The following is a 27,970-nucleotide window of genomic DNA, read 5'->3' as shown; positions in this document are numbered from 1 at the left end:
GGGCGGCCGTGGCGATGGTGGCAGTGACCCGCTTGTTGTTCCTCCGCTACCGCGTTGTGTGTGCGCGCTCATGTGCAGGCTTCGCCAAGGCGCTTATAGCTGGGTAAATAACCCTGGTTACTGTGGGTGAGTTTGCTATGGTGGGGAATCGGTCCTTCCAAAATGGAGAGGGAAAGGAGGGCTGGTCAATGGAGGGGGTGTTGGGGTAATATCGGCGATGATGGGTATAGGACAGTGATGGTAAGGAAGCAGATTAATGAAAGAACTTGCAGGGGGGTTGTTTTGCAGATTTCTGGTGCATTGTTCTCTGAGTCTTAGGTTGCTGGGTCACCAGTTGTATTTTTTTTAATTGTGATTTTTATTCAACGAGGCAAAATGGGATAATGGGGCTTATGCCCAGATTGTAGACTGACTTTTAAAGCAAAAGGAGAAAGAAATCATAAAGACCAAGATGCACCCATGAAGGTGAAAAGTAACCTTAAAGTATACTGGTGGAGAGCAGGATCTTTAAGACATTTGGAATTCACCCACTGTTCCAAGAAATTAAATCTATTGTTTAATTTATCTTTAATTAAAACAGGTTGTTATTTTGGCGCCACAAGTGTGCAAAGGCAATGTTTGTTTAATAGGAATTTGGCTTATGTTAAAATAAGCTTTTTTAATTAAAACACATTTGTCTGTATCTGAGGTGCTCTACTACACTGTGTAGTTCTTGTAATACAGCTTCTGTCATAGACTCATAGACTAGCAGGCCTTGAAATATGTCTGTACCAGTATTTGGTGAATGGGAATGTTCCAAGTGGATGTGGGGTGTTTATGCCAAAGACTTTAGTCTTGGATCAGGTACATGAAAGTAATTATTTATATTGGGGGAATAAACTGCCTTTACACTAAGGTGATTTAAAAGGAACTAATTTATTTTAATGCTTGCTTATGAACGTGTTATTTTCTACTTTAAAGAATACAATTTGCCTTCTGTGTATGGAGAAAGGTATTGGCATCTTTAACTGATGTGGAAAAAGGAGGGGTGGAGACAGATACAGTGCTACCAATAATAACATTCTGTCTCATTTTGGCCTAATTTTGGGTTGATGGAAGTGTGTGCTGTGGCTATTTCAAGATCCAAAACCAAGATAAAATAGAGGACAGATAGCTTACATTTTTAAAATTTTATGGATGTTCAAGTATAATTACTTAACTATATGCATTTGCTACAGGAGAGGCAGTTGATGTTTGACTTGTTACTTGGGTCAAAATTGTTGCTGCATGTCCTGGTCTTGCAGTAATGCTAGAGGTTTCTCCCAAGATTTTAAAAATGCATGAAACTTACTGAATGGTACCAACATATACCACACAGAGAAGGAATTCAGAGATTTGATTCCACAGTCAGTAGTGCAGATTTGGTATTGTTTTATACGATCCACCCACTGGTAATGGTAAGTGTATGGTAATGGTAGATTAGGGCCTAATTGTGGCATTACTTTTACAACAAATGAAATAAATTGTTTTCAGAGCAAATAGACAAGAAGCGATCACTTAGCTTTGAAGAAAACACACTGATTGCCTGTATGAATGTTTTCTTCATATATCAGTATCTGTATAAACTGTGCTTCTGAACGTGTAAGCACGATGTACATGAAACCGAGGTAAATATTCTGCTTCATACTTAATAGCATATCTGTATTTGAGTAGAAATCAGTATAGAAATTGTTCTTGTGTACACATTTTTCATGTTGTACTTTGTCAGCTGCAGTCATATTTGATTGAAAGTGTTTGTGCACAAGCAGCTGTTTAACAGTTAATATTTTAAAATGCAGTATAGCAGTAAACCACTGTTGAAGTCACAGAGTTGAATAAAGATTCAAGTTTAAATTTATTAAAAAAACCCCAAACAAACCAAAACTCAAAGTTTCTAAAAGTTTATTTTAACTAGTGTATTTCTTTTAGGTATCTGACAGTACTTTCAGTCACTCACTGCTTCTCCAGCCTAGTAATTTGTTCAGTTCTTAAGCTTGTGTTATTTGTTTGGGTAATTCATATGGTTAGGATGGACAAAACCATTTAAAAATGGGAAAAATAATATTTAAAATGAGGAAACTGGGAAATGTCTGAAGTTGTTTGCCATCCATTTTTTGACTTGACCTTTACTGTCCCATTATGTATCTTTAGCCATCAAAACTTAAAGTAGCAGTAGTGCTTAACTTTATTTTATGTAAATGTAAGGCAAACTTTTTTTAAAAGTGCCAACTTCTCAGTCCTACATTGAAAAGTGCTGTTGGATTTAGAAGCCTAAATGGGTTAAAGGCTTTTGAACATGGGACAAAAGATATATCCTTTTGATCTTAAGATGAGAACACAGCTTAAGCTGAGCTGTGTTAACTGACCACATGTGCTTTTTGAACTTGTTGCAAGTGCAAAGTAAAAGGTATCGAATCAAAAGGTTTTAAGGAACAAATGATCACGTCTATGCCATATTTTTTGATCTTGTTTAAAAATTAGACATACATACAAATGCACACATGTAGCAAATCTAAAGAAAAAATTCTGTGTCAGAATGGAGGATATTTTTCCCTCCTTAACTTGTTGAAATTATAGTGCTTCCTTTCAAAGTGAAATATTTCCCTCCGAACTATGTTGGTTACTGTTACTGTGTGACACATTATGCTGTGTGCACTTTTCTTGTGTATTAATGATATGTTTTTACTTTTAATGGGATTAGAATTTAAAATGTTGAAAGCAATTTCTGGAAAACTTTTTGCATGGTAATATTATTTTAAATTATTAGTTAAAAAATAAACTCCCTCCATGATTAAACATTAAAATACCACTTTTAGGTGCTGCATTGGACATCATTGTCCTGTTCTAATCTACTGTAAAAAATTAAACAAAGTCTCTCTTACTATTGTAATTCTAAAAAGTGAGAACTCTAGCATATACACTGAAAATAGTTCAGCTATCACGAGTTGGTTGCAATGTTTAATGTACTTTGGAGCAAATTCAGTCTTCCACTGATTTGGCTTTTATCTCCTGTATTTTTGAAATTCTTCTGCATTCCATTACTACTGAACATTTTGTAAAACCTTATGATTATTCTCCAGAGCATAAAGTTGTTAACATTTATTTGTTGTTTGCTGTTGTAAATACATATATTGCTATAGTACAAAAAAAAGTCATGTGTTTTTAGTGTTTTATATGGGTATGCACTGAACAATGTACAGTATTCTGCATGCTTATATTTTAAGCATGTATGTATGTATTTATTGTTAAGTAGCAAGAGGCATGTGATCTAACTTTCTATGCATATAATTTTGACTGTCATCAGTGGAAGTTTTACCTGGTCTCAGAAAGCAATGTTTGGGCTTAAATGTTAGTTTGTAGCCATAAACCTTCACTACTGGACATAATATACCTGTACACTGTATATATTTGTGTTATGCATTATTTTCTCTTCAGGAGTATCTAAGAAAATAATCAGCAATATCTATAAGTTTTGGCAAAATTAGGTATTTGAGATGAGTCAGTGAAGCAAGGTGTCAAATATGAGTATCTTTTCATTATCTATATGTTACCAAAGAAAACAGGTGGGAGGTAAACCATTTGAATTTAGCATGAATTTCAACTAGTCTTAAGTGGAAGACTTTGTTTGTTTGTTTTCCAAACCTATAGGATATATATATGTTGTAGGGTTTCATTTGTATACCTGTGGTAGCTGAATGAAAGATTTGTGTACAGAACTCTGTAAATTAGTAGACTTAGGCTTCAAAAACCTTGAAGAGGAAGTGGGCCCATCAAGCCAACAATTAATCTTCCTTCCCTGCTGTAATTTGAAATATGTATGCCAATACTCTCATCTACTTATATAAGTAGATAAACTGATACTACATGTTTCAGGATTTTTTGTGCACAATTTAAAAATGCTGCTCTTGATTAGCATATCCTAATTGACTATTTTCTTTGCTCATCATCAAAGCAGAAAATGTAATTATTTTGAAAGAACATTGCAACCTTTTCTTATTGTCTTGTATTGATCCATACTTATACTTGCACTGAACACTTGCAAATAAGTTTAGGTAATTACAACAGTATGTATTTATGATTAGAAAACAAGCAAATACTTAATATATATCTTGATGATGTATGTTGAAACTAGATTGGTAAGTATATCTTAATTTGGAGAAGCTGTTTCTAAGGTTATGTAATTTGATTCTGGATGAGAAACACTGATATATATATAGACATATACATTAATTTATAAAAATAACTGGTTTTGAGGAAGCATAAATAATCATATTGATATCTATGTGATATTCTTTCACATTTGCTGGAAAAGAGTTTAATTTTTTAATGCATGATAAATGAATATTTTATTTTCAGCTCTTATAAAGAATTTTCTTCTGGGTTATTTTGTTTTGATTTTCCTCCTTCTTTAAAAGTGATCTACTGTAGTTAATGGAAATTAGTTTAGAACCTTAATACTCAAAAAATTCTGACTAACTTAGTTTTGCTCATATGTGAAAAAATGAAGGGACCCCAAATTTGTACTTCCTTTTAAAAACATTATTGAATTTGCATGGGAGGGAAACATATGATAAAACAGAGGACTCTCTTGAGAAGGGACTTTGGGGTATATAGTGTAATGTTAAGAAATATTTCTGGTTTTAGCTACTTCAAATTGTTTGGTGTGTAAGGCAGTGGTAATTTAATAAGCGACAGCATTTCTTTTGAAGTACTATGACAATCTGCAAAATTAATCCCGAGAAGGGAGAGCATGATAAGGTAGATGTGTGTTTCTTGCTCTGCTGAATGGATTAATACTCAGGAAACGTGTTCTCATACTTGAACAAGATTGCATGCAGCTGTTGCTAATAAAATTACGGGACATTTTTCAACATTCAACTGTTATTTGCTCTACTTATTTAAAAAGTAACTTGCAAGAATCAAGAGCAACAAAGTAAAATAAAAACTGAGGAAGCACTTGAATATTGGAAATACTATGAAGCCATATAAATAGTATTCTTAAAATCAGAGAAGTAAGTGGGCAACAGGCTTTAAGTATTGTGTTAACACTGTGAAAAGAAATAAGAGACTGAGGGGCATAAGTCTAAGTGATACCACAGTTTGAAAAGTTTTCAAAGTTGCCACGGAAGTTCTAGGAACAATATATATCTGTGGATTCTTTTCTTTTTTTTTTTTTTTTTTCCTTCATGCTAAATTTGAGAATAGAATAGTTCAATTGGAAGGGACTTAAAATAATCATCTAGTCCAAATGCCTGACCACTTCAGGGTGGATCAGAAATTAAAGCATGTTATTAAGGGCATTGTCCAAATGCCTCTTTAACATTGGCAGGCTTGGGTCATCGATCACATCTCTGGGAAGCCTGTTCCAGTGTTTGACCACCCTCTGGGTAAAGAAACACTTCCTAATGTCCAGTCTAAACCTCCCCCGGTGCAACTTTGAACCATTCCCACACATCCTCTCATAGTATCGTTCTGGACAAAATGTCTAGCACACAGATGGATAAGCATGTCATGCAATGGATGAGCAACTGGCTCATGGGTCAGGCACAAAGGGTTATAGTGAATGGGGTAACATCAAGCTGCTGACCCATCGCTAGTGGGGTTCCACAGGGCTCCATCTTGGAGGCAGTTCTCTTCATCATCTTCATAAATGACTTGGATGCACAACTGGAAGGGATACTAAGCAAGTTCGTAGATGATACAAAACTGGGAGGAGCTAATGACTCCCTTGAAGGCAGGGAGGCCTTGCAGAGAGACCTCAAAAAATTAGAAGACTGGGCAATCACCAACTGTATGAAGTTTAACAACAGAAAGTGCTGGATTCTGTACTGAGGATGGGGCAACCCTGGATGTATGGACAGACTTGGGTATTTGATGCTGAAGAGCAGTGCTGCAGAAAGGGACCAGGGAGTCCCGGTCAATGGAAAGTTGAATATGAGTCAGCAGTGCCCTGGAAGCCAGGAGGACCAACCATGTCCTGGGGTGCATCAGGCACAGCATCACCAGCCAGTTAAGGAAGGTGGTTGTCCCGCTCTGCTCTGCACTGAGGCAGCCTCACCTTGGATATTGTATGCAGTTTTAGTCATCACAATATAAGAAAGATATAAAGCTACTAGAGAGTGTCCAAAGGAGGGCAATGATGATGGTGAGGGGCTGTGAGGGGAAGCCATATGAGGAGCGGCTGAGGTCACTTGGTCTGTTCAGCCTGGAGAAAACTGAGGGAAGACCTCATCACAGTCTACAGCTTCCTTGTGAGGGGAAGAGGAAGGGCAGACACTGATCTCTTGTCTGTGATGACCAGTGACGGGACCCAAGGGAAGGCCCTGAAGTTGTGTCAGGGCATGTTTGGGTTGGATAATAGGAAAAGGTTCTTCACACAGAGGGTGGTTGGGCACTGGAACAGGCTCCCCAGGGATGTGGTCACAGCATCAAGCCTGCCAGAGTTCAAGAAGTATTTGGACAACACTTTTGGTACATGGGGACTCTTGGGGATGGTCTTGTGCAGGGCTGGGAGTTGGGCTTGATTATCCTTGTGGGTCTCATCCAACTCATCATATTCTGTGATCCTGTCTGGATACCAGGGAGAAGAGATCAGCACCTCCCTCTCCCCTTCCCCTCCTCAGGAAGCTTCAGAGAACCATGAGGTTGCCTCTCAGACTCCATTTCTCCAAACTAGACAAGCCCAGAGTCTTCAGCCACTCCTCACAGGACGTGCCTTCCAGCCCTTTTACCAGCTTTGTTGCCCTCCTCTGAGGGCACTTCAAGGACCTTCAAATCCTTTTTTAATTGTGGGGTCAAGAAGTGCACGCAATACTCGAGGTGAGGCCACCCCAATGCTAAATACAGAGAGATAGTTACCTCTTTTGACTGGCTGGTTGTGCTGTGTTTGATGCATCCCAGAATGTGTTTTGCCCTCTTGGCTGCTGGGGTACACTGCTGACTTCAACTGAGCCTGTTTCTGACCTTCACCTCCAGCAGGGCTATTCTTTAGCCACTCTTCTCCCAGTTTATACTCTTAAATTGTTAATCTGAATGTTAATTCTCTTGGTCATGTTAGAGAATGTTGGATAAGAATTCCTGAAACTACCTCCATCCATGTTTCTGGGTAAATGGGTTTCAGCCAGAAAGACAGAAGGTTTCTGTAGCAGCAAATGCTAACTTATAAGGCCAGAAAAACTCAAATGCATGAATGCTGAGAAAGGTGTCAGGTGGTTTTAGGAACCTATCAGGCTTGGAAAACTGAGGATCTAATATGGGACTTTTTTTTTCTAAACCCTGATATTTTCTTTACTAAGAATTATGCCACTTCATCTCATAGACCAGGGCAATGCTAGCAATAAAAATCCAGGGCTGTATCTGGATGGGATGGAGTTAATTTTCCTCATAGCAGCCTGTATCATACTGTGTTTTGGATTTGTGACTAAACCAGTGTGGATACGGTCAATGTTTTGGCTATTGCTGAGCAGTGTTTTCACAGTGCTAAGATTTTATCCTTTTTTTCCCCACTCTGCCCCCCCCCCCCCCCTTCCCCCATCCCTGATTTCAAGTCAATAAGGGGGGTGGGGGGCTGGTAGGATGTGCTCAGCAATAAAAGATCTGGGAAAGAAGGAAGAAAAAGAGAAATGGCATTTATCTTCCCAAATAGCATTGTACATGCTGAGGCCCAGAAAGTGTCAAAACAGCGAATTAATGCCTCATTTTGCTTTGCTTACAAGTGTAGCTTTTTCTTCACCTATTAAACTATCCTTATCTTGATATACAAAGGCAAAAAATGTACTCTTGAGCTAAATACTCTTACAGATCGACATGCTTGCACAATTCTTGGTATGTTATAAAAAATAACTTTCCCCTGTGAAACATTGTCCTGTTCTTACCTTGGATTTGTCCAGGATTTGCTTCTAATCACTTGTTATATTTTCACCTTTGATATTAGATATATGACCCATGGGCACTTAGAGACTGAGACCAAGATATTAATGAATCTTTGTATTTATTATGAAGCTAAATTAATTGATTTTCTAATGCTAATTGTAGGGTGAATTTTTGAGTCCTTTAATCATTCTTATAGTTATCTTTCTCATCCTTTCCAAAATCACTTCTAAATTACAGACTATGAGAAATGAGCACTGAGGTGTATACATTCTTTACTACAAGTGCAGAAGTAAAACTTTTCTTATGATAGTTGAGATGCCACTGTTGAGATTTGTACAAGGAAAACAATGACCTTTTTAGTTATGGCATCAAACTATTCATGTTTAAATGGCTATCTACCATAACTAAAATATTCTTCAAAATAATTGATTTTCAGGGTGGGTTGATTGACCATTTGCAACCTGCTTTCTCTATTCCTGTATAGTTAACCTTATATTTACCTGTATTCAGAAGCACAGTCTCTGCCTGTTCCTGGTTTACAGGTTATTCATCATCATATCCTCTTTGTAATTTACAAGTTCACAGCTTTTGTTTCACCTATGGGTATTGTCAGTAGTAAGTTAAGAGGTATTTTTTTAATTTCGTGGGAAAAGATATTTAAGTTTCTTATCAGAATAGGGGTATCACTGTGATCCTGTTAGAAACAAAACTGCCTGAGGACTTTTTCTTATGTAATTTAATATTTTCTGCTTAAAGAACGAATGTGTGCTGTTTGTTTGTTGTATGAAACCAAATCAGTTGCTTAGCAGAAGTCTAATTCCTCAAAACTGCTGCATTTATAAACCAAACCACTAGAACTGTTGTAACTGCTTAAATCTTGGTATGCAATCTCTCCCACGTCCCATTCTCATCCTGGGGTTTTTGGATTTTTTTGGGGTGATATTTCAAGATTTATAAGACAGAAGGGCTTCTTGGTCAGTTATCCCTTTGATAAGAGGTGTCCTGACTTACTGAGTAACGACAATGTTCTAACTTTAGTAACTGCTCTGTAACATCTTCACTAACTGCTGTAGTGGAAACACTTTCATTGTCACTTTAAATATGATCTGTGTTTCCCTAAAACCAAAACAGAAAAATTTGCAAACTGTATGTGTTTTTTTTGGTGTTAATATGAAGAACCATATCCATTTAATAGAGGACCAATGCAGTTTTAAGTTTTTTTTTTTTTTTGTATGAAAATATGAAGTTTAGAAAACAACAAAAAAAAGCCCCTCCCCAGTTTTTGGAACCTTTTAGTTCTTCATTTGACTTCTCTTCCCCCCTCCCTCCCCCTTAACAGTTTTTAATACTTCTGAAGGTTTTGACTTACCTATTTCAATTTTCTATTTACATCCTCTCTTATCCAAACTCCTTTTACTGTTTTTCGTGCTTTCTTATTTTGTGGAATTGAGGCTGTCTAGCTATTTAATGAAATGTTATGAAATGCCTCTTAGTTGTTCCCATTTTAAATTTAATTGCAGCTGTTCTCACTACTAATTCTGTCAGATTTTGTTCAAGTATCTCTCATGAAACATGAAGTATTTGTACTACTAGTTTTGGACTTTTTTTGCTTGCACATAACAAATGTAATCAAGTCATCATAACACCCTCTAAAAATTACTTTTTACTTCAGTTCTGCCACAAGTTCTTTTTTCTTCATATGATAAGATATATTTCTGTATGGTGCTTTTCTGTGTTAGAAAATCATCATTTCTGAAATACAGACATTCCAATGTCATTTGACTGGGACTTGTAGTATCCATTATGTTGCCCTGGGAGATTGTTACCTCCTTTTGTTTTCATTAAACTATTTAAAGAGCCCCACTCAGTTGTCTGTCAAATCACCTGTGACTTGGTCATCTGACATGGTTCTAGCTTTTGTGTCAATTCTGTCTATTAGATTTTAAACTGAAAACCTTAAAGATCGCTGTCCAGAAGCCATTTTTGAATCACAGAAATGTTAATCACTGCACTTTGACTCATGTAAATCTTTGCTTTGATTATGAAATGAACAGGGCTTATGCCTTTATTAATGTTCAGCTCTTTAATTAAAAAGATCAGCTGGGCAGGGGTCCGTTGTTGTAGCAAAGGAAGGAGGCATGCAGGGTCTGTCACTGAAGTCCAGAGCAGCAGCTGTCCCTTCTTCTTCCCTGTGGCACAACCGGTGGCCAAAGGGTGAGGAGGTGTGGAATGCAGAGTCTGTTGCTGGAGTCCAGAACAACAGCTGTCCCCACTCCTTCCCTGGTGGCAGCAGCAAAGCTCTCTGTCTCTTCTATCTCCACTTGCCCCACCCCACCCCAGTCTAGTCGCTTGAGGTTATGGTGACAGACAAAAGTTGATCACGGGTTGTGTTTCCCTCTTCCTTGGCTAGGGCATTTGTCTATCCCCCTCTACTGTGTTTAGTTTTTTATTTAGGGGTGTCTTTACCCCCAAAAAATACTCCCATGATCCCAGGGGGTTTTCTTATTTGCATGTTAGTCCCAGAATGTCAGTGTGGTGGGGGGGAAGGCAGGTTACCTTTGGGTAGTTTAGAGAAAACAAACAGAGCAATTAACTGATTAACATTTCAATATAGGTAGCCATCAGTCATTCCAGTGTTGCCATGGGAACTAGGAAGGCCCTGCCCACCTCTCTGGGGAACACCTGGAAACTTTGTTCATAACAGATAATACCTCCCTGTTTAAATTTAATTTGTATATTAGCCAGCTTTTGGGTTTACCACCTATCTATGCATCTAGCATTTTTGTAGACAGTTGAATTTCCTCTTTTAATTTGATGCTTTGTTCAATTTTAATCTTATCTATTTTTTTTTCTGCTAAATAAGTACACTATTGTTTTCCCTCTCATCCTTCTCTTTCAGTAGTGAAATGATACTCTGGCCTCTTTGGCCAGTCTGTCTTTCTGAATGTTTTTCATTTTAACAATGAGAACTATCCAAATTCTGCGACTCCATCTTCCACATGCATCCAGTGATGCTCTAGCATATATTCTTTACCTGTCCAGGAATTTACTTTTAGGTGGTCTTTTTTTTTTTTCTCCTGGTATGTAACAAAATTTTCTTTTTAATTTGATGCCAAGCTAGTAAATGGAGAATGTTTAGATATTTATTATTTGGAAGAATTGCAATTATTTATTTATTAGCAAAACTGAAGTATAATCAGTGGATATTCACAGATTACATGTTCACATATGTTCAATTTTGCTGTCATTGTCTGTGTTAAGCAAGTTCCTTCATCTGTTGTCAGAGACTTACATCCAAATAGAATGCACATTAATGAAATAGCTATCCCAGCCATATGCACCTACCCTTTGGGATACCTGCAGATTTCTCTTATGTACTGTATGTGCTGTGTTTCTGGCTTGTCTACCTCCTGAGTACGATATGACTATAAACTAATGTCTTTGTGAAAGGAGCAATGCTTGGTGAATGTTGGCAGCAGTTATTTAGCATTTGTGTGAAATATGAAAAAGGTGTTGTTACACCTTGAGAAACAATGACTTTAGAGGACTATTAGAAGGCCTTCTGCAATTTCTGCAAAGGGTCCAAGTTTGTCTTTTTAACAGCTGCGTGGCTCTTGTTCTCCTGAAGGAATTGAATGCTCTAAGACTTAACTGCAAGTGGGAGGGTCTGGGATGCTTACTGTTTAAGAAAAGTTCAGACCCTAGGTTCTGATGCAGTCGGTTTATTACAGGTTGAGCTGGGTGCCTCCGGAGGGACCCTGAACAAAGAAATCCCTGTGCCTTTATACCTTCACAGTCTGTGCACCTGATCTTTATGCGCTCTTCATGTGCCTTGCACACACCTCTTGGTGCAATGGTGATTTGTGGTCTGGGGTCTTCTAACACCTCACTGATTTTATCCACATGGGCTGTGCCAACTTCAGTAGTCCCACATCTGTGCTCATCCAGCTCCACAATATCTTTAGGACTTTTCTCATTTTTGAGGGTATTCCAAAATAATTTCTGGTTATACCTTCTTTCATTTATTCTTTTATCACATTCATTCCCATAACAATTAAATCTCTTCCTTCTGGTGCCAACCTTATTTCTATATCCAAAGCCTGCAACAGATCCCTTCCCAAGAGACACACTGGTGAGTCCTCAGCTATTGCATTTTCCCCATACGCTCTTATTTCCAATCCTTTGTTTCTATCCTGAAATTTTTTTTGCTGACACTGTCGCCAATAAATTCGCCTCCTGTTCCTTCATCTTTCTTTTCACCTTCCATTCTTCCACCTTTTGCCTTTCTTCCCTTCCATCATATACAAACATGGCTACACTCAGTATTTTTTTACATGTTTACACTTTCACCATACTAGATTTCACAGAATCACAGAATCACTAGGTTGGAAGAGACCTTTAAGATCATCACGTCCAACCCATGCCATAACACCACCTCAACTAAATAATGGCACTGTGTGCCACATCCAATCTCACAAAAGCTGAAAATAAAGCACATGAGCCTTTATATATATATTTAAACTTGAAACAGCTCTAAACAGCATCCTCCCTTAGCCTTGGCATTTTACTTCCCCAAGCTGTTAATTCTCCTGAGGACCACAGATAATGGTTGTAAAATGCTAACACTGGGGCATTACTTGGCAGAGCCCTAGGTTGCATAGCAGCAGGATTTGGCACCATGTTCAGGGACATAGGATACAGCCCTGCATTTTGCCGCAGCGGGGAGGTAGGAGCAGGAGCAAGTGAAGGGACAGCAAGCGAAGTGACAGAAGAAGGAGATAAGGCAGCTGCAGTTTGAAAAGGTAGGGGGTAGAAGAAAAAGCAAACTGAGTGGCTGAAACAGCCACAGCAGCTGCAGTGTAGGGAGGAACGTCCTCCCCTGTTTCAGATACTAGTTCTGTGATTGCAGTCATCATTTGCTTTCCGATTTTGTTTTAGGTTTTCTCCTTGCATAAGCCAAATTATCCCATATAAACAAATAACAGATATGATTAGAATGATGATTTTCTAAAGATATTCTTAGAGATGTTAGATGGTTTTGATCAAATGTGTACCACAACATGGCCAGGATTTCTATGGATTTATCCTTGTTTTTGTAGTGAGGAATGGGCATTCCTCCTGATACAATTCTATAGCACACTTTTTCAACAGTTCTTTTGTTCCAGACTTTTGTTTTTGTTTTATTTTGTTTTATTTTTTTCTTCAATTCTGGAGGATTTCAGCCAAGGGCATCCCCTTCTCTACTCTGGCCCTATTCCCCAGTTTTACCTTGTTTCAGAGCTCTAACCCCAAATTTCCTTTTTACCTAATTTCAGTGACTTGAACTCCAAACTTCTTTTTTGCCAAAATACAGGTGCCATTTTTCAGAGGACTTAAACCTCTCTTAGACAAACTCCTTGTCATCTCTTATAGAGTAAGGCTGGACTCAAACCTGCCTCCTTGGAACACTGGATTTGAACCTGCATCCCACTTGCCTCTGTGTCAGAATTTAAACTTATTCTAGAGAGAAAGCTTCCACTGCAAAGAGCCCACATGAACTCATCTGTCTGCCAGCACTGTATGGACATTTGGAGTCAGGAGGATCCAGAGGCAAGACCTAGGATCCCATCTGGGTTGCTGTCTGTTTAAGAAAAGTTCAGACCTTGGCTTCTGAGGCGAAGTTGGTTTATTTAGCTTGAGCTGGTGGCTCCAGAGAGTGACCCCGAACAAAGAATCCTGTGCCTTTATACCCTCACAGTCTGTGCACTTGATCTTCACATGCTCTTCACGTGCCCCACACGTGCCTCTTGATCCAATGGTGATTTGTGGTCTGGGGTCTTCCAGTGCTTCATTGGATTCTTTCTTCATGTCCACCTGGGCAGGCCATTAACTGCTTTTATCTTCCAGCTTGGGCTAGCCTTGGGGCCCTCTAGGGTCTCAACCCTTCTCTGAAGGTATCCAGTCTTCCTCTGTTTTCTCCCCTGCTTAGCAATTCATGCTGACAGAGTTCTTTTAGAGTTCACCTCTGCTAAGTTTTGAGCAGAGCCCACTCATGCTAAGCTGTAAGTTACAATTAAATGTACCCAATTAATTTCTAATATTCTATATGTAAATTTTTAAAGTAGATTTATAATCTCCAACACTTACAGTACATCTTCTCTCTTTGATCATAGTCTAGCTTTTGGACATGGCCAGACAATCTCACCAAGATGAGGGTTTGGAGCCTGTGGGATTATGTTGTCCTACGTGCTTGTGAAGACCAGCAGGTTATGTATCATTTTCAGATGTGAATAAACATAGCTGAAGCATGATTGGGATTTGACTCCTGCTCTCCAGCACTGACACATGCAGTCTGAGCTCTTATGCTCCCTGAAAATGAGCTTCCTTGTGTAGTAGAACTTTTAAACCCCTGACTCATTCTGCTTGGTGGGCAGGGATTTTGAGGCTAGTGAGTTCACAGTGAGTGTGCTGCAGCATCATCTTGCAGATGTGTATGAGTTATGTTGCCAGTTCACCCAGACATTTAATTAATGTGGCTGGAATCTTACTATGCTGTCCCTCACCTATCAGTTCCTTGTGTGCTTAGGGATTTATAAAAGATTATTTTGCAGACACTCCTGGGCCGCTATGACTGGCTACTTGCGGAAAATCAGTGAAAACCTTAGTTCTGCAGTTTTCAGGACTTCCAGCAGTAGTAGGCCAGCACACTTCTCAGGGAATAGCAGCCTCTGCTAGTAGTCTATCATGTGGGGTAGACAGCAGGATATCTTGTTACTTTGGATTTTGGGCTCCAATAGGTAGCCTAGGGCTATGTTTTAACTGAGCTCTGAACATCTACAGGATTGAAGCAGAATGCAGTTTTAAGCAGTTGACGGTAAGCCAAGAGGCATTAAGAACTGACCTGGTGTTAGTAAACCCCAGTGTGGTCAGCATCATACCACACCAGTACCAACACCTCCTGATAAATAATGTTTGATCATGATAAAAAACTCAGCACTTCTGCCCACTGCTCAGAGGCTCACTGTCTACTGCCAGCAAATTCCCTTTGCACACAAAACAAAGCCTTTAAGTAACTGTATTGGGTTTGTGTCACCAGAGGACACAAGGAAAAATGACGCACCACAGCTTTGGTCACCATGAAGAGACTAATTTATTTTTTCTGACTCCAATCATTTATAGTTCTCCAAAGGTGCCAGTGGATTGGAAGGTGAACGTGCCACCTCTCCAACAACACTGGACAAACTACCAGTCTATCAAATTTCTCCGCCTCTATGAAAGAATGCAAAACAATAGGTTGTTTACAGAAAGTTGCGTGAGAAAGTTCTCTACAAGAATGTAAATTCAGAAGGCTTTAGAAAATCCTAAGAAATCAGGGCGACATCTCACCCTTCTCAGTTTAAAAAAAAGAAAATGGAAAAAGAAAAATGAACAGTGTTCAGTGTCCATTCATGGAGGAATCATCAGAGTGATCACTCGCGTTGTCTGCATCCGAGTCATTACTCAGCGATTCACCCTCTTGATGCCTTTCAGGTTGGTCACGGTTTCCATGTTGCCCGTCGGCCGGATTCTGTCTCTGTGGTCGCAGGTCAGGGCGAACACACTTCGAAGGTACCCAGCGTGCCCCAGTATCTGTGGACACACAAGCATACCCGCGCCCCGAAGCGATAAGGTCATAACGACCTTCCCACTGTTTGGTGACTAAATTCCGCACTCGAACCTTTGCTCGAGGCTGATGTGCCTCGTCCACAGCCTGCAACGAGAAATGATGGTTCAAAATGACAGGGTTATTTGAGTTCTGTTGCACTGTAAGATGATTGATGGTGTACAATGCTTTTTCCAACCGACTGTGCGGGGTTTCACCCTGCATTCCCCTTTTCTGTTTTTGAAGAACCCGCTTCAGGGTACCATGAGCGCGTTCTACAATAGCTTGACCAGTCGGAGAATGAGGGATACCAAACTTGTGTGACACACCCCACAACTGCAGGAACTGCCGCACCTTTTGCGATGCGTAAGCAGGACCATTGTCGGTTTTCACAGCAGAAGGTACCCCCAGGAAGGCAAAAGCCTGCCGCCAGTGGGCAATGACATCGCGGGCCTTCTCTCCAGTGTGAGCAGAAGCCCACATTGCAGAAGAGAACGTGTCCACCGTGACATGCACATACTTAAGCCGGCCAAACTCGGCAATCTGGGTGACATCAGTCTGCCAAAGCTCCAAAGCCCTAAGGCCTCTGGGGTTTACCCCTGCTGGTAAAGGTGGAGCAAGCGCATGGCAGTCGTCACAGGACTCGACAATGTCCCGAGCCTCCGTTGGCGTCAGCTGAAACTGCTTCTGCAAGGTATGTGCGTTCTGATGGAAAAACCCATGCGATGCCTTGGCCTGCGCGAGTGTATCAGGCTGAGGTGCTACCCATGCCGGGTTAGCCAACCTGTCAGCCCTCGCGTTACCTTCTGCCACAAATCCTGGCAAGTTGGTCTGACTCTTCACATGCAAAACATAAAATGGATGAACCCGGGCCTGAATGGCACACCACAATGTCTTCAGTAAATGAAACAAGGCAGGATTACTGACCTCCTTCAACACTGAATGACCCAATCGCTGTGCAATGTCAGCCACATAGGCGGAATCCGTGACCAAATTGAAAAGTTCCTGGGAAAATCTCTCAAATGCCATAACAGCAGCCCTTAATTCAACCAATTGGGCTGATCCATCCTGATGACCTTCCAGAACCTGCCATTCAGATCCATCCTGCCAGGTAGCAATGGCCTTTCCAGTCTTCCCCGAGCCATCAGTAAAGATGGTGGACCCTTGCACGGGTTCCTGACTAATTTTGGGCCGCAAAGAAATTTGGGTGGATTTCGCCACCTGCAGTAGCTTGTGGCTGGGCAGATGATAATTGATCTGCCCTGAAAAGTTTTCCAGAGCACATTGCAGGGATACGCTATGTGCAAGGCTCCGGTCAAAATCCTCCCGGGATACCGGGAGTATGATCTTTGAGGGATCTGCGCCCATCAATTGCAAACACCGTTGCCGGCATTTGATTATTAAGCGAGCAAGCAACTCAGCCAATTCAGTTGCCGTCTTCTGCGGCCGATGGGGCAGGAAAACCCATTCCAAGATGTGCAAAGGATCAGACCATTTGTCACTCCACTGGCCAATGATACCTGTGGGATGCGAATCTGGAATGGTAACGAATACAGTGACATCAACGGAGAAATCAATGCGATAAACTTGGCGGGCAGAAACAGCCCGCTGAACCTCCTCCAGCACCTGACGTGCCTCAGGGGTCAACGTGCGAGGCGACTTTAGATCAGAGTCTCCTTTCAACAAATCATACAGAGGAGACAGCTGTGCGTCGGTTAGTCCCAGGTACGGACGTAACCAAGTGATGACACCCATCAACTTCTGGGCATCATTCAGTGTCTTCACCGAATGCACAAATTGCACCTCCTGGTGTTGGATTGTCCGTTCCAGAATTTTGACCCCCAAATACTTCCAAGGAGGTTGTCACTGAACCTTTTCTGGAGCCACCTGCAGTCCATGCTCATGCAAAGCATCGAGCAACCGAGGCTGAATCCTCAGCAGCTCATCCTGGGTAGAAGCAGCCACCAAAATGTCGTCCATATAATGATACAGACATGCACCAGGAAATAGCTTGCGAACTCCAGACAAGGCACGAGCCACATACCATTGACATATGGCAGGGGAATTACGCATCCCCTGGGGCAAGACTCTCCATTGATATCGCTGTGCGGGCTCAGCATTGTCGATTGCTGGCACCAAAAAGGCAAATTTTGGTCTGTCATCGGGATGCAAAGGAATTGTAAAGAAACAATCCTTCAAATCCACGATGAAGATTGGCCAATCTGCAGGAAGCATGGTAGGCGATGGCATGCCTGCCTGCAAAGTTCCCATACTTTCCATCACGGCATTGACCATTCGGAGGTCTTGTAACAACCTCCATTTCCCAGATTTCTTCTTGATGCAGAAAACAGGAGTGTTCCAGGGACTGGTAGAAGGCTCCAGATGACCCTGGTCCAACTGCTCCTGCACCAAATCCCGAAGGGCGCTCAATTTATCGTGAGGGAGGGGCCACTGGTTCTCCCAAACAGGTGTGTCCACCAGCCACCGTATAGGAGGCGTGGGACACTCTGCGCCCTTCGTCGCAGTGGCCCCCATCAAAAACCCGTCTCGATGCGCACCCCCCATGCAGACAGAACATCCCTTCCCCAGAGGTTATCAGGAGTAGAAGTAACATGTGGCCTAACCCAGGCCGTCTGTCCCTCTGGGTTTGTGATCAGCACAGACCGCTGGCTCACGTAACATCGTGCCGTCCCCCCCAGTCCTGTGACGGATGTCTCCACGGGACTCAGAGGCCAGTCTGGAGGCCAGGTGGCAAGGGAGAGAACTGTGACGTCAGCGCCGCTGTGGAGAAGCCCGCGGAGGTGAATCTCTGATGGCGTCGCACCGGGGATGGACAGAGTACATGACATCTCGGGACGGTCTTTGGTCAGGACAGCGGTCCAGTGAATTTCAGGCGGCCCAGTAGACCCAAAACCGCCGACTCCACACGATCGGCCAGCTGTCCTGCGAAAAGAAGACTTAAAAGGTACAAGTTGAACAAGCCGTGTCCCTTTCGGGATCGTGACTGGGGGGGTGGGTGTGGAAACCATTGCACAAATCTGCCCTGTGAAGTCTGCATCAATGAGACCCAGGTGCACAATGATGCCCTGAAGGGTGGCACTAGACCTTCCCATAAGGAAAGCACTCATGCCTTCACCCAAAGGACCAAAAGCATCCAGAGGAACCTTGTGTATTTGACTAGATTCTAACACAACTGTTGCTGCTGTGCAGACATCCACACCTGCTGATCCACGGGTGCTGGCTGCAAGCTGGCTGAGCAAACCTCCATGGGCTCCGGGGTCTGGAGAGGAACTTGTGTCTGGGCGCGCTTCCCCTTCGCACTCTGCTTCCCGTTTCCCGGGCCCGGCAGCGCCTGGCCATTAACATGAACAGTTGCCTTACAGGCGTATGACATATGGTCGGGCCTTCCACACCGGCCACACAAGAACATGGGAAATTTTCCCTTCTGCACTTTCTTTCCCTGTTTGGTGCTGGCCCGAGCAGTCCCCTGCTGTTGTTGCCAGCCCTGCGGCACCGCCCAGACCGGCTGCGCAACAGTAGTCCAGGCAGCCGTCTTTTGAACCGAGGGGCTGAGGTCTGCACAGGCCTCTACCATCTGCGAGACAGTAGCCGTACCAGGAAGAGCCCCTATGACTCTCCTACAGTCTGCGTTACAGTTGCTCCTGGCCAGGTTCGCAAGCACAATTCTCCTTGCCTCAGGATCTGCTAACTGCCTCTCCACAGAGGCAGTCAGTCTCCCTGCAAATTTCATGAAAGGCTCATCTATCCCTTGGACAATGGTTGCAAACGGCTGCAGAGGAGCAGCCATTTCCAGGGTCTGAACCAGTGCTGCCAAGCCTAGCGTCTGGCACTGGTCAAGCACAAGGGGATCATATCCAGCTTGCCCCTGAGGATCAACATAATTGCCTGTGCCCAGCAACATATCAGTGCCAACCGCACTCCTGGGATCCTGTGGCCCCCGCGTAGCATTCTTTTGCACTGCGCTGGCTACCAAACGAGCCCACTTGTCCTCAAAAACGTCAAACTGCACAGGGTCAAAAAGAGAGAGACGCGGCGCTCGGAGTCACGTTATCACGGGCCGACACAAGGGAGTCCGGCACGGCCCCAAGGAGCGTCGCACCCGTGCCGCGCAGCCGCGCAGCGGGCACCGCCCCCGCCGGGCGGAGCGGGGCGGGCTGCCCGCCCGCTGGGCCGGGGCCCGACGGAACAGCGACCAGCGCCCCGCCTCCGGCGGCTCCCACTGCCGCCGCACGCCCAGCAGGCTGCGCAGGCTCAGGCATGGGAGACGACCTTCCCCCAGAAGACGAGCCCGAGATCGAAACGGGCGAACCCGCTCTCGCTGCCCCCAGGGGATATGTCGTAGAAACACCGCAATTTGGACAAAGTGTTGTCACCGAATCAGACGCAATCAGAGGCGAGGACTGATCCACAGGCCCCTCTTCGCCCCCGAGCGCCGGGAAGGCACAAAGAGAGGGCGATTTCTCCCCCGACTCACTACATCTGCGGCGCGGGGCGGGGCGAGGCGGCCCGGCCGGCCCCACTGGCTCACTGCGCCTGCAACGCGGAGCGGGGCGAGGCGGCCGAGCCGGCTCCACCGACCGCTCGCTTAAGGCCAGCGGGCTGGGAGCCCGATCCACCTCAGAGGAGGAACCACCTTCCAGCTCATCGTCTCGGGGAGAAGGGGAAGCACCTGCATCCTGCATAAACTCAAAGTCCCCGTCGTCCACGTCCGAGAAAGACGGTTCCCCCAAAGAGCTCCGAGAGCTACCAAATTCAGATCCCGGCCAAGCCGCGTCCACTATTTTCCATTGCACCAGCAGTGGTCCAACGTCCACAGAGCAGTCATCAAACAGCGCGTCCATGAGACTGACCCCCAACTGAGACCACACTTCCCGGGACATCACCTCCCTAAAGTCAGAAAAGAACCCCTGCTGCCTTGCCCACAAAAACAGCCTTTCAAAATCACTCCAGGAGACGGAAACACGATTCCTCTCCAGGACATTCCTCCAGAGATCCAACATCAGAGATTCCATCCCGAAACCGATAGAGGTTTCCATCACTAACACAGCAGGCAAAACGCCAAAGAGGAGGGGGGGTAAGCTCACTCTCACCCGACCTAAGCTGTAGTACACGTCGGGGTCACCAGATGTCACCAGAGGACACAAGGAAAAACGACACACCCCAGCTTTGGTCACCATGAAGAGACTAATTTATTTTTTCTGACTCCAATCATTTATAGTTCTCAAAAGGTGCCAGTGGATTGGAAGGTGAACGTGCCACCTCTCCAACGACACTGGACAAACTACCAGTCTATCAAATTTCTCCGCCTCTATGAAAGAATGCAAAACAATAGGTTGTTTACAGAAAGTTGCGTGAGAAAGTTCTCTACAAGAATGTAAATTCAGAAGGCTTTAGAAAATCCTAAGAAAACAGGGCGACAGGTTTGCATGGACAGGTTTTGGTAATGGGAGGGCTATTGGGGTGGCTTCTGTGAGAAGCTGCTGGAAGCTTCCTCCATGGCTGGCAGAGCCAATGCCAGCTGGCTTCAAGATGGACATGCCACTCACCAAGGCTGGGCCAATCAGAAATGGTGGTAATACCTCTGTGGTAACATATTTGAGAAGAAGAAAAAAACAAACAAGTTATTGCACAGATGTAATTGCAGCCAGTGAAGAGCAGGGTGAGAGGAACAGCTATGCAGACACTAAGGTCAGTGGAGAAGGAAAGGCAGGAGGTGCTCCAGGCACCGGAGCTGGGATTCCTCTGCAGCCCGTGGTGAAGACCATGGTGAAGCAGGCTCTCCCCCTGCAGCCCATGGAGGACCAGGGGGATGCAAAGATCCACCTGTAGCCCCTGGAGTAGACCCACACCAGATCAGGTGGATGCCTGAGAGGAGGCTGTGACCCCGTGGGAGGCCCGTGGTGGAGCAGGCTCCTGGCAGGGACCTGCAGACCCATGGAGAGAGGAGCCCACGCTGGAGCAAGTTTCCTGGTAGGGCTTGTGACCCTGTGGAGGACCCACAGTAGAGCAGGCTGTGCCTGAAGGACTGCACCCCAGGGAAGAATGACCCACATTGCAGCAGTTTGTGGAGAACTGTTGCCCATGGGACGGACTTGCCTTGGAGAAGTTCATGGAGAACTAGCTCCCGTGGGAGGGACCCCATGCTGGAGCAGGGGAAGGACTCCTCTCCCTGAGCAGTAGCAGAAACAACATGTGATGAACTGACTGTAACCCTCATTCCCCATCTCTCTCTGCTGCTGAGGGGGAAGAGGTAGAGCTGGGAATGAGGGAGGGGTGGGGGGAAGGTGTTTTTGAGGTCTTATTTTACTTCTCCTTATCTTGCTCTGATTTTGTTAAATAAATTCAATTAATATTTCTAATTCGAGTCTGTTTTGCCTATGATGGTAAACAATGGGTAATCTGTCCTTGTCTTTATCTCAACTCATGAGCACTTCATTATATTTTCTCTCCCCTGTCCAGCTGTGGAGGGGAATGATAGGCTTTGGTGGGTGCCTGGCATCCAGCCAGGGTCAACCCACTACAGTCTTTTTGATGCTGTGACTCAGATCATGAGGATTTTGAGATAAGGATAGTAATTGAGAGAGGTAAAGGGGAAAACAAGTACTGAACAATGTTAGAGAATAGAATGATCATGAGAAATTAACATTCTCATCTCTTTCCTTCCCAACACTTACTAATGTAAGTGTGCTATAAAGTCAGATCTTGCAAAGGCCAAGATCTATCTGTAGGTTCCTTTTTAAATGTAAAACTGTGCCCTTGTGATAACTAGGCAGTTAAATCCTTGAAGACAGTTAGGCCTCAACAAATAGATTTTTAGCCTTGAATGAATTATTCTTGGCTCTTAGCAATTATTTTCTAAAAAGAGCAAGCAGACTTCTGATTTTTCCTATTAATCCCTCCTAGTGTTCCTCCATTATCGGAAGAGGCAGGGGAAAGGGCACATCTTGAGAACAGAAGCCACCTCTGTAGAACCCTGCTACTAAAATCTTGCCACGCAAACCCAATACATCTAGAAATAAGGTTTAGGCTCGCATTTGTAAATTAAGGTTTTCCTTCCTGCCATTCTCCTTTTTAATTTAATTGCTTTACTAATGAATCCTCTTTCTGGAGATCGTAGGTCAGGATCTTTCTCACTCTTTTCCAATTTGGATGATTTAATTGAAGAGATTAAATCTATAGGAAGATGACTTGAAACCAGACAGAAAATAATTGATTTCCTTATCATTTTCTCTCAGAGTAGAGGAGAGAAAATTATTCTCTCCGAGTGTTTTAAAATGAAAAACCTCACTGACCAATTGATATTACAAATTCAAGCTTTTAATGCTTTCACAATAATCTTGTTCTGAATTTGGGTAGACTTTTAAGTCTGTAGGCAAGCAAGGTAGATTTGTTTTCTAATAATGCAGACTATTGCAATTGTATATTGTGACAGAAATGTCACCTAGGAGTGTTTATTCTTAAGCTAACAGTATCTCTGCAATGATAAGTATCATGGGCCTTATTCACCTCCCAGTAATCTCATTGAAATTATAGTTCTTCAGAAAAATGCTGGAAATGACACTAGATTTTGTTCCTGGATAAATTAATGAATCTACCACTCACCATTATTTCTCAAATAAAACACTGATTCAGGCTGATCTAGGTTTTGGGTGTTGGGGTTTTTGTTGGTTGGGGTTTATTGGTTGTTCCTTCCCCCATTTGCTTTATAGTGTGTTTATGTTGTAAATAACCTGACAAACATTTCTATTTGTCTTTGAACCGCTTAATTACTATGGCCTGGATCCTGCTGAATGATTCGTTTTCTAAATGATCAGGAGTTTGCCTTTAAGTGAGCGCTATGGATCAGTATTTTCATATAATAACATTTCTGTTTGGAAAAGTATCATACTGATGCTAAATATTCAAGCTGGGGGAGTACAGATAATATATTACTCTTGTTGATGATACTGTTATCACCCAATTTATAGGCTGATATGGAAAAGAGACAAAGGTACCAAAGCAGTAGCTTTTACTTTCTTATGTTGCACTAGAAATGCTTGCTGAGGAGTAGTAAGATTTTTGTGTTACTCAGACATAAATGCTTGAACTTGAACTAAGCTTCACGTTTTAATATATTGGGGAACTTGTCATAATTCCATTAAAAATAATATTTATAGGACTTGCTTGGAAGATGCAACAAAGAATATAAATATAGAGATTTTTGCAAACTAGTTTGCGTGAATAAAACAGAAGAGCAATCCAGCAAATATTACTTATAAATATTTCAGAAACTTAAGAATGTTCATGAAGAATTAGACAAAAAGTTTTGTTTGAAATAAGTTGCAATAGTTCAGAGAATGAAAGTAACAAAAATCAAGAAAACAAAATATAATAAATATAGCTATTAAAAAGTGACGGGAAAAAGAAAATTTACAGCAGTTTGCAAAAATGCAGGTGACAAAAATGCCTTTATTCCACTTGTGGCATTGTGTGTCTGTGTTGAAAAGAACCTAGTTAATCAGCAAATCTACTCTTTCAGTACACTGTTAGCCTATGTTAAGGAAACTTCCCAGTCTGACTATTCAGGAGCCACTCTGGCAGTCACACTCCCAACGCCAAAGATATTAACGGCTGGGACCAAAGCGGGCGGCTCCAGTAAGCCGACGGGTGCCCGGGCACTCGTCTCCCTGCACACGCCACTCACATACAGTCAGGTTTCCCTTAGCAGAGTCTCGGATGTCTCGTTCCATAAAGCTATTTATTCACAGCACAGTAACACAGAAACAGCCCGAGCTGGTGCCTCCGTGGAGGGACCCCCAACAAAGGAGCCCCCGATTCTTAGGTTCCTGCTATGTTTCTCAGTGTCCATTCACCTAGCACCCGGCACCATCGTTTTTTATCATCCTTTGTTATGCAAAGGGTTGGGAGTTCACGGCCTCTTGCAAACCGAGTTACCTGCACCACATGTATTCCTCAACAGTCCTTCCTTTGTTTTAATTGAACATTCCAGCTAATATACTAATTGAGAAAAAGAAACAGACTTTCAAGGCATTTATCCACTGCCCTTATATACAACTTTGTTGCAAGTAACAAATATAATGATTTAGGCTAACAAGACTGTAATAAAGAAAAGGGAAAATACACCTTTCAAGGCATTTAACCATTTGCCTTATTATTGCAAGTGATGAACATAGCAGGATTAAGGTTAACAAGGTTATATCATGGGTAGAAATGATTATCAAGATACAATCATGAAAGTCTCAGAAACCAGTTATTGACCAACTTAATTATTCACTACTTGTTTGATATGAAAATGGTGTTAACTGGTTATCCTTACCCAAGACTTTAACAGCAAAATAGAGAACACCATAAGACAGTATATGGTCACTTCCATTTAGGTTTTAATTTGGATTTTCATGAAAATATCTTTACTAACACTTCATCCCCAGGTTGTATACCACATACTCGTATTTCAGGTGGGCTGGGCTGATACCATTTTGCATACTTTTTTCACCCTTTGAACCTTTTCTGCATATTCATAACATACTGAGTCAAGCATTCATCTCCTTCCAACACGCTGGTCTTAGCTAGGATATAAGTCCCTGGTGTAACTAAGTGCCTCTCAAAGAGAACTTCTGCTGGTGTTAGTCCTACAGGTTGTCTCAGAGTATTCCAGACATCCCAAAGAGCCAAATTTAAGGCTTCTGGCCATTTCAGATTAGTGCACGTGTATATTTTTGCTATCTTTTCTTTTAATGTCCTATTCATCTTTTCTACTTGTCCTGAAGATTGTGGGCAATTCAGTGTGTGTAATTTTCTCTCTGTCTTCAGTCTTATACAGCTGTTCAATTATATTTGCAGTAAAATGAGCAACTCTATCTGATTTGTATAGAGGTTAACTTGTTTCCCTATTCTCAGATGTGCTGCTGCATGCATCAAACCTACTAGTTCTGCTCCTTGTGAGCTCATCCTTGCTGGGGGTTGTTGTGCTTCTATCACCTGCTCCCGGCTCACCACAACACAGCCAGACCATCACTATCCTTGTAGGTAGTAGGATGGGCCATCTGCAAATAGAACTGTATCTGGGTTATGTGAAGGAACATCAGTTAAATAAGTCCATGGTTTACTTGGGATACGTATAATTTGCTCACTGGTGATGTTCTCCATCATCAGGTAGAGGCACTCAGCTTGCTGGATTCAAGGTGTTACATCTTTTTAAGATTCCATTATCTGCTATTAGGAAGATCAGTTCATATCTATGTGCCTGTTATAGCATCAAATCTTGGGTCACACACTCTCTCACCAGTATATTCACCTCATGTGGTGTCATGTTCCACCTATTCTTTCCAGATCAAATCTCTTGATTCAAAGAAAATCACTTGACAGCCTAAACTGTTAAGAAAGCATTCCTTTACTCAATGTCAAGAACATGCTAGGGGTGTCCTTTCCATAAGCACGTTGTCTCAAGCACTGTTCCCTCAGGTTTATTTACATTGTAATATTCAAAAATTCCCCAAACCATGCCCAAAGTCTGTCCTCCTTGTTACGTAATAGGTATGTAATTTAATATTTCTCGGATTTTCAGTCCTTTGTGTTCTCATGGAACAAGATAGTCACCTATTGTCCACTGTTTGGAACTACATCCCCCCTTTTTTTTGGGTTTCGGGGTGTTTTATTTGATTCCAGAGTATTCCTCATCATGTTCTCTGTTTGAACTTCTGGGCTCACACACACGTCAAATTCCTCTTGTGCCGAGTTGTGCAGTTCTTATCTGGTAACATAAGACTCATACAATTAGCCTCAGCAAGGCAAAACTTAAGACTTTCATCTGGACAGGTTTTTACTTATTTAGTGCTCTGAAGGTCTTAGGTCATTGTGATCAAGCCACAGCTGGCAAGGTTTGCTCATCTTCTCAGCCCCATGTTATCAATATTCCAATATGAGCTTGTAGCAATTTTAAAAAAGCTACTAATGTCGGTTATATGGTAAAACCAAACTATAGATTAAAAGTTACAAAGTTTAAGCAAAATTGAGTAAGTAAAGCTAAATTATAAAATGAAAGTTTCAATGTTTTAGGCAAACTATAAAAACAAGTAAACTACCGAACTAGGCAAAAATACAGGGTTCTTTGCTTAGCTCCTTTCATTCTGTTGCTGTTTTCCCAAAATAAAGCCTAAATATTTAACTTTCTTTTGACCCAGCTGAAGTTTGGATGGAGATGCATGGTGTCCTCTTTTCACTAGGGCAACAAATAAATGTATAGTGTAATATAAAGGCATTCTCATCACTACTTGCTAATAACAAATCATCTACACACTATACAAAACCTGATTTGCATGATTTCATACCCTTTAAATCAACCTCCAATATTCATTGAAAAAATGGTAGTGGATCCAGAAAATCCTTGGGAAAAGCATGTCCAAATCAGTTGCTGTCTTTTCCAAGGGAAGGCAAACAAAGGGTGATTTTTTTCATCTAATGGAATATTTCAAAATACATTGGGCTAAGTATTGGTTTGTCTGCTTCTGGATATTCTTCTTGGCTTCTAGGGGAATAGAATCCTGTCTCCCTCTGTGTTGAGACCAACAGTCCCCCATCTGTACTGGTCCCCGCCACACTCGCATATGTTTCTTAAAATATCTTCTGATGTTGGGGGCTGCCTGGTCTACAAAGACACTAACTGCAAGTGTGTCATTAAAGTTTTGTGATGGCCATTGCCCTGCTGAGCAAACAGACCAGGTTATAGCTGGCCAATTCTCCTGGCACAATCTTATTGCACAGTCCTTGCAAAATTCTACTGTACCAAAAAAATTTTCCTAATTTTGCACAACCTTGGCCAAGGGCATTCCCCTAATCTATGCTGGGTTTATTTCGCATAATTTCAAACACTACAAAGGACTTGATACCCCTTTTTACATGCTAAAAAAGGGATTTGTCATGGTTTGACACTGGCCAAATGCCAGGCACCTGTGAAAGTCGCTCACTCACACTCCTCTGCCACAGCTGGGCAGAGGAGAGGAAAAAACTAAATTAAGGGTTCATGAGTTGAGATATGGATTGGGAGAAAACACTCCCAGGGCAAAACAGGCTCGACTTAGAAGTACAAAGTGAATTAATTACTAACAAAATCAAAGGAGGATAATGAGAAATAAAATAAGCCCTTAAAAACACCTTTTCTTCCCCCAACCCCTCCCTCCTTCCCACTGGCAGTGCAGGGAGATGGGGGTGGGGGTCCTGGTCAGTTCATCACCTGAGGTTTTTTTCTGCTGCTCAGGGAAAGAAGTAATTTCCCTGTGAGACCGTGGGGTCCCTCCCTCCCATGGGAGACAGTTCTCCATTAACTTCTCCATCATGGTTCCAATCTCACGAGCAGCAGTCCTGCCAAAACTGCTGCAACGTGACTCCCTCCCATGGGCACAAAGTCCTCCCAAAACTGCTGTGGCATGGGTCACTCTTCCA

The 27,970-nt window shown here is 42.5% G+C and overlaps 1 protein-coding gene and 2 long non-coding RNA genes across 3 annotated transcripts in view; 2 read left to right on the top strand and 1 right to left on the bottom strand.

The window, feature by feature from the left end:
* Window positions 1-27,970, top strand: part of LOC137465571 (guanine nucleotide-binding protein G(q) subunit alpha) — a 166,542-nt gene that overhangs the window by 530 nt on the left and 138,042 nt on the right. The window lies entirely within an intron of this gene.
* Window positions 1-27,970, bottom strand: part of LOC137465577 (uncharacterized) — a 419,327-nt gene that overhangs the window by 355,238 nt on the left and 36,119 nt on the right. The gene's annotated exons all lie outside the window — the stretch shown is intronic.
* On the top strand, window positions 112-26,504 carry LOC137465573 (uncharacterized). The gene is made up of 3 exons (XR_010994706.1): window positions 112-12,022; window positions 13,303-14,951; window positions 20,953-26,504. It is a non-coding gene; the product is annotated as an uncharacterized lncRNA (long non-coding RNA).

The sequence above is a fragment of the Anomalospiza imberbis genome (genome assembly GCF_031753505.1).
Source record: "Anomalospiza imberbis isolate Cuckoo-Finch-1a 21T00152 chromosome W unlocalized genomic scaffold, ASM3175350v1 scaffold_31, whole genome shotgun sequence".
NCBI classification, from domain to species: domain Eukaryota; kingdom Metazoa; phylum Chordata; class Aves; order Passeriformes; family Viduidae; genus Anomalospiza; species Anomalospiza imberbis.
Note: the sequence above shows the minus strand (reverse complement) of the source record. Positions and strands in the feature narration are given on the sequence as shown.